The following is a 7,299-nucleotide window of genomic DNA, read 5'->3' as shown; positions in this document are numbered from 1 at the left end:
TTTTGTTTTTACAAATCAAAGTACAATATCTTTGACTTTAAAAAAAAAAGTTGATGCAACAGTATAACTTTGAAAAGAACTTTGAGTGTGGAGATGAGAAATATTAAAGGGTTGACACTAGAGCCCTGACAATATATTTGCCGATATTATCTGCTTGCAGATATATAGGTTGATAGGTAATGAGAAATTGCATTACTGAAATGGTAATTTAAAAAAAAGTGTTGCCGTTACATGTTTGGTCCACCAGAGAGCTCTAAGTTTGTTTCAAGTAAGGAAGTGTCCCATTCTGCACATATCTATATATATATATATATATATATATATATATATATATATATATATATATATATATATATATATATATATATATATATATATATATATATATATATATATTAGCTACAAGAACTTTCTGTTAAACACATATTGGCATTAAACTCCTGTATTGGTCAGCCTCTAGTTGACACCCATCTATGGCTGGGCAATTTATCAATATTAAATCAATATTGTGATACAATATTAGATATAGATTTTTGGATATCGTAATATGGCATAAATGTAGTCTTTTCCTGGTTTTACAGGCTGCAGTGGGTAAAGTGATGTAATTCTTTACCCACTGAACTTACCATGCTGTTCTAGTGGTTCTATTATTTGGATTATTTGCCTTTACCCACTTAATCATTATATTCATGTTACTGATGATTTTTTCCATATCGCCTAGCTCTACTACACTATGACTTTTTTCTGACTTTATCTACATACTATACCAAATTTGGCCTGTGCTCCCTTTTATTTTGTCCCACCATGGCATTTGAAAACCATAATGACTACGAAACGTACATTTTGTGCAGCTAAAAAGTACTTCGAGTTTTTTTACATAGAGTTTTACGGCTATGTGAGCTTCCCTATTAAATTACATACGTAAGTTTTATCTACGAAGAATTACAAGAATTATGGTATTCTTCAACATCAACATTTATTTGTGGCCCTTGGCCTTCCATTCAGATACATTTTGGCCCTTAGATTAACGTACAAAAAAGTGATAAAAAGCCATAGTATAGTATGTCGAAAAAAGCTGTAGTATAGTGTGTTGAAAAAAATTGATTAAAAAGTATAATGTCGAAAAAAGTGATTAAAGTAGTCATAGTATAAGTATGTTGATAAAATAGTCATAGTATAGTATGTTGAAAAAAATTATAAAAAGCCATAGTATAGTATGTTGAAAAAAATTATAAAAAGCCATAGTATAGTATGTCGAAAAAAGTGATGAAGAGCCATAGTATAGTATGTCGCCAAAAAAGCCATAGTATAGTATGTCGAAAAAAGTGATTAAAGTAGTCATAGTATAAGTATGTTGATAAAAAGTCATAAAATAGTCATAGTATAGTATGTCAAAAAAAAGTTACAGTATAGTATGTCGTGAAAAAAGCCATAGTATAGTTTGTCGAAAACAAAAGATAAAAAAGCCATAGTGTAGTATGTCAAAAAAATTATAAAAAGCCATAGTATAGTATGTCGAAAAAATTATAAAAAGCCATAGTATAGTATGTCGAAAAAAGCTGTAGTATAGTATGTCAAAAAATATTATAAAAAGTCATAGTATAGTATGTCGAAAAAAGTGATAAAAAGCCATAGTATAGTATGTCAAAAAACAGTCACAGTATAGTATGTCGTGAAAAAAGCCATAGTATAGTTTGTCGAAAACAAATGATAAAAAAGCCATAGTGTAGTATGTCAAAAAAATTATAAAAAGCCATAGTATAATATGTCGAAAAAAGCTGTAGTATAGTATGTCGAAAAATATTATAAAAAGCCATAGTATAGTATGTCGAAAAAAGCTGTAGTATAGTATGTCGAAAAATATTATAAAAAGTCATAGTATAGTATGTCGCCAAAAAAGCCATAGTATAGTATGTCGAAAAAAGTGATAGAGCCATAGTATAGTATGTTGAAAAAAGTGATAAAAAGCCATAGTATAGTATGTAAAAAAAAAAGTGATAAAAAGCCATAGTATAGTATGTAAAAAAAAATATAAAAAACCATAGTATAGTATGTCGAAAAAAGCCATAGTATAGTATGTTGAAAAAGCCATAGTATAATGTCGAAAAAAGTGATTAAAGTAGTCATAGTATAAGTATGTTGATAAAAAGTCATAAAATAGTCATACTATAGTATGTCAAAAAACAGTCACAGTATAGTATGTCGCGAAAAAAGCCATAGTATAGTATGTTGAAAAAAAATTATAAAAAAGCCATAGTATAGTATGTTCAAAAAAAATTATAAAAAAGCCATAGTATAGTATGTCGAAAACAATTATAAAAAGCCATAGTATAATATGTCGAAAAAAGCTGTAGTATAGTATGTTGAAAAATATTATAAAAAGCCATAGTATAGTATGTCGAAAAAAGTGATAAAGAGCCATAGTATAGTATGTTGAAAAAAGTGATAAAAAGCCATAGTATAGTATTTCGAAAAAAATATAAAAAACCATAGTATAGTATGTTGAAAAAAGTGATAAAGAGCCATAGTATAGTATGTTGAAAAAAGTGATAAAAAGCCATAGTATAGTATTTCGAAAAAAATATAAAAAACCATAGTATAGTATGTTGAAAAAAATTGATTAAAAAAGCCATAGTATAATGTCGAAAGAAGTGATTAAAGTAGTCATAGTATAAGTATGTTGATAAAAAGTCATAAAATAGTCATATTATAGTATGTCAAAAAACAGTCACAGTATAGTATGTCGCGAAAAAAGCCATAGTATAGTATGTTGAAAAAAAATGATAAAAAAGCCATAGTATAGTATGTCAAAAAAAATGATAAAAAGCCATAGTATAGTATGTCGAAAAATATTATAAAAAGCCATAGCATAGTATGTTGAAAAAAGCCATAGCATAGCATGTCGCGAAAAAAGCCAAAGTATAGTATGTCAAAAAAGTGATAGTATAGTATGTTGAAAAAAGGGATAAAAAGCCGTAGTATAGTATTTCGAAAAAAATTATAAAAAGCAATAGTATAGTATGTCTCCAAAAAGCCATAGTATAGTATGTCGAAAAAAGTGATAAAGAACCATAGTATAGTATGTCGCCAAAAAAGCCATAGTATAGCATGTCAAAAAAAGTGATAAAAAGCCGTAGTATAGTATTTCGAAAAAAAAAAAAAAAAACCATAGTGATAAAGAACCATAGTATAGTATGTCGCCAAAAAAGCCATAGTATAGTATGTCGAAAAAAGTGATAAAGAGCCATAGTATACTATGTCGAAAAAAGTGATAAAGAGCCATAGTATAGTATGTTGCCAAAAAAGCCATAGTATAGTATGTCAAAAAATATTATAAAAAGTCATAGTATGTCGAAAAAAGTGATAAAAAGCCATAGTATAGTATGTCAAAAAACAGTCACAGTATAGTATGTCGTGAAAAAAGCCATAGTATAGTTTGTCGAAAAAAAATGATAAAAAAGCCATAGTGTAGTATGTCAAAAAAATTATAAAAAGCCATAGTATAGTATGTCGAAAAAAGCTGTAGTATAGTATGTCGAAAAATATTATAAAAAGTCATAGTATAGTATGTCGCCAAAAAAGCCATAGTATAGTATGTCGAAAAAAGTGATTAAAGTAGTCATAATATAGTATGTTGATAAAAAGTCATAAAATAGTCATAGTATAGTATGTCAAAAAACAGTCACAGTATAGTATGTCGTGAAAAAAGCCATAGTATAGTTTGTCGAAAAAAAATGATAAAAAAAAAGCCATAGTGTAGTATGTCAAAAAAAATTATAAAAAGCCATAGTATAGTATGTCAAAAAAGTGATAGTATAGTATGTCGAAAAAAGTGATAAAAAGCCATAGTATAGTATTTCAAAATTTTTTTTAAAAAGCAATAGTATAGTATGTCGAAAACAGCCATAGTATAGTATGTCAAAAAAAGTGATAAAAAGCCATAGTATAGTATGTCGAAAAAACCATAGTATAGTATGTCGCCAAAAAGCAATAGTATAGTATGTTGAAAAAAATGATAGAGCCATAGTATAGTATGTTGAAAAAAGTGATAAAAAGCCATAGTATAGTATGTTGAAAAAAGTGATAAAAAGCCATAGTATAGTATGTAAAAAAAACTGACAAAAAGCCATAGTATAGTATGTCGAAAAAAGCCATAGTATAGTATGTACAAAAAGTGACAAAAAGCCATAGTATGTCGAAAAAAGTCATACTTTAGTATGTTAAAAAATGTGATTAAAAGCCATAGTATAGTATGTCGAAAAAAAACATAGTATAGCATGTCGAAAAAGTGACAAAAAGCCATAATATAGTATGTCGAAAAAATTGAAAAAAGCCATAGTATAGTATGTCGAATTTTTTTTATAAAAAAGCCATAGTATAGTATGTCGGAAAAAAAACATAGTATAGTATATCTATAACTCTGTTTTCCCTGTCCCTGCCTGTTGTCCTCTTCCCTTTTCCCTGTGTTTGTTGTCTGTGTTTGTCTTCACCTGCCGTGGCGAGTTCTCAGGAGGATCTAGGTCAAGGGGCGTGGCCACTCTCTCCCGCTCTCCCGCTAGGGATGGGCGATACCACACTTTTAGGATTCGATACCGATACTTTTTCTTGCATTTTCATCGATATCGATACCGATACTGATACCGTTAATTTCTTATTGCCAATTTTTGTCAGTAAAAATATTATTACATTTAAGACAAATCACAAGACAAATACAGACCATTTATACAAAATGTATTATGGTCAATACATAATAAAATTAAAAGTAAAATAAATAACATAAATATGAATGAAATAAATTAAATATGAACAAAAACATACACATTTTCAGGCCCTTGGCTGTGTCGCTGTCGGCTGTGTCGCACGTTGACGCTCATTCGCTCGTCTCCTGTCACGTGACATGGGCCAGCTCAATACGCCAGGTACAGGGGTGTCCCGGCACATAGTCATTTAAGTAAGTAATCTAAAACAGCTGAAAGTAATGCATACACCCCCAATTATTATTTTTTATTTTTTAGTTTTTTAGTTTTTAGTTTAGTTTTAAGGAAATCGATGCCAAATGAGTAGCGTGAGTATATCGATCTATCGATACCACAGGATCGATACGCCCATCCCTATCTCCCGCTCTGTTCCAGCCAGCTGCAGCTCATTCCACTAATCACCCAGCAGTTATCTAACCGGGCTGTTCACCTCTTCAGCGCAAGTTCGTTACATTACCCGTGGTAACTTGGCTCTGCAATATCACTAGCGATCTCACTCCTAGTCTCTGCATCCTAGCTTTTGCTATTGTCCTCATTTTGCCTCAGGTAACCTGTTTTTCCTCCGTTCAAGATTCCGCTCTGAACCTGCTGCTTCCCGGCCACTCACCTGCTTTGCCTGCTGCTCACTCACCTACCACTCAGCTCTCATTGCTGCCTGCTCCACTCGCCACGCCGCTCTCAGTGCCGCCTGCTCCACTCGCCACGCCGCTCTCAGTGCCGCCTGCTCTACTCGCCACGCCGCTCTCAGTGCCGCCTGCTCTACTCGCCACGCCGCTCTCAGTGCCGCCTGCTCTACTCGCCACGCCGCTCTCAGTGCCGCCTGCTCTACTCGCCACGCCGCTCTCAGTGCCGCCTGCCCTATTCGCCACGCCGCTCTCAGTGCTGCCTACTCACCTGGCCACTCGGCTCTCATCGCCTCCCCACCGGATCGCCTGGGTGAGTCAGGACGGGTCTCACCGCCGTCCTCCTTCCAGTCTCAGTCGGCCTGCCACTCATCTGTCTGCTACCTCCAGCTCCCGTTCCCCATCGGAGCTACGCAAGCCTGAACTGTTTTCCTCATTGCCTTATTACCGTGTGAAAATAAACTCTTTAACCGTTTCTCTGTCTCCGTGTGTTTCTCTGCATCTGAGTCCGTAGTAAAAGACTAGAGCTTAACAATAGTATAGTATGTCAAAGAAGTCATAGTATAGTATGTCGAAAAAAGCCATAGTGTAGTATGTTGAAAACAAATTATTAAAAAAGCCATAGTATAATGTCGAAAAAAAGTGATTTAAGTAGTCATAGTATAAGTATGTTGATAAAAAGTCATAAAATAGCCATAGTATAGTATGTCGCCAAAAAAGCCATAGTATGTCGAAACATGTATGTTGAAAAAAGAGATAAAAAGGCATAGTATGTGGAAATTGTTTTTATACAAAAGCCATAGTGTAGTATGTCAAAAGTGATTAAAAGCCATAGTATGTCGAAAAAAAAACCATAGTAATTTGAAAAATTGAAAAAAGCCATAGTATACTGTCAATTTTTTTTTTTATAAAAAAGCCAGTATGTATAAAAAAAGTGACAAAGCTATGGCTTTTTATCACTTTTTTCGACATACTATACGATGACTTTTTTCAACATACTATATTGTGACTGTTTTTTGACATACTATACTATGACTTTTGTATCGCTATTTTATGACATACTATACTATGACTATTTTAGGACTTTTTATCAACATACTATACTATGACCAATTTGACTTTTTTCGACATACTATACTATTGCTATTTTATGACATACTATGCCATGACTATTTTATGACTTTTTATCAACATACTATACTATGACTACTTTAATCACTTTTTTTTGACATACTATACTATAGCTTTTTTTCGACATACTATACTATGGTTTTTTTGACATACTATACTATGGCTTTTTATCACTTTTTTTGACATAATATACTATGGCTTTTTTCGACATACTATAATATGGCTTTTTTTGCGACATACTATACTGTGAGTGTTTTTTGATATACTATACTATGACTATTTTATGACTTTTTATCAACATACTATACAATGACTACTTTATGACTTTTTTCAACATACTATGACATTTTTTACGTACTATACTTTTGACTTTTTACGACTTTTTTCGACATACTATAGCATGACTTTTATCAACATACAATAATATTACTTTATGACTTTTTTCCACATACTATACTATGACTTTTTTCAACATACTGACTGTTTTTTTGACATACTATACCATGACTATTCATGACTTTTTATCCTATATTATGACTTTTTTCCAACATACTATGACATTTTTGACGTACTATACTATTGAATTTTTTCGACATACTATACTATGACTTTTTTATTTGGCTTACGTACTATGATTTTTCGACATCCAATACGACTCCAGAACACAGGCTTTCTGTTACGTTTAGATCAACTGAGACAACCCTGAATCATTTTCTCAAACTTCACTAGATCCACAGAAATCAAAACTGTTTTCACAGGCAGTGTAGTAGTCATTGAGTAAACTGAAC

This window comes from Sander lucioperca, chromosome 4 (genome assembly GCF_008315115.2).
Source record: "Sander lucioperca isolate FBNREF2018 chromosome 4, SLUC_FBN_1.2, whole genome shotgun sequence".
Classification (NCBI taxonomy): domain Eukaryota; kingdom Metazoa; phylum Chordata; class Actinopteri; order Perciformes; family Percidae; genus Sander; species Sander lucioperca.
Note: the sequence above shows the minus strand (reverse complement) of the source record.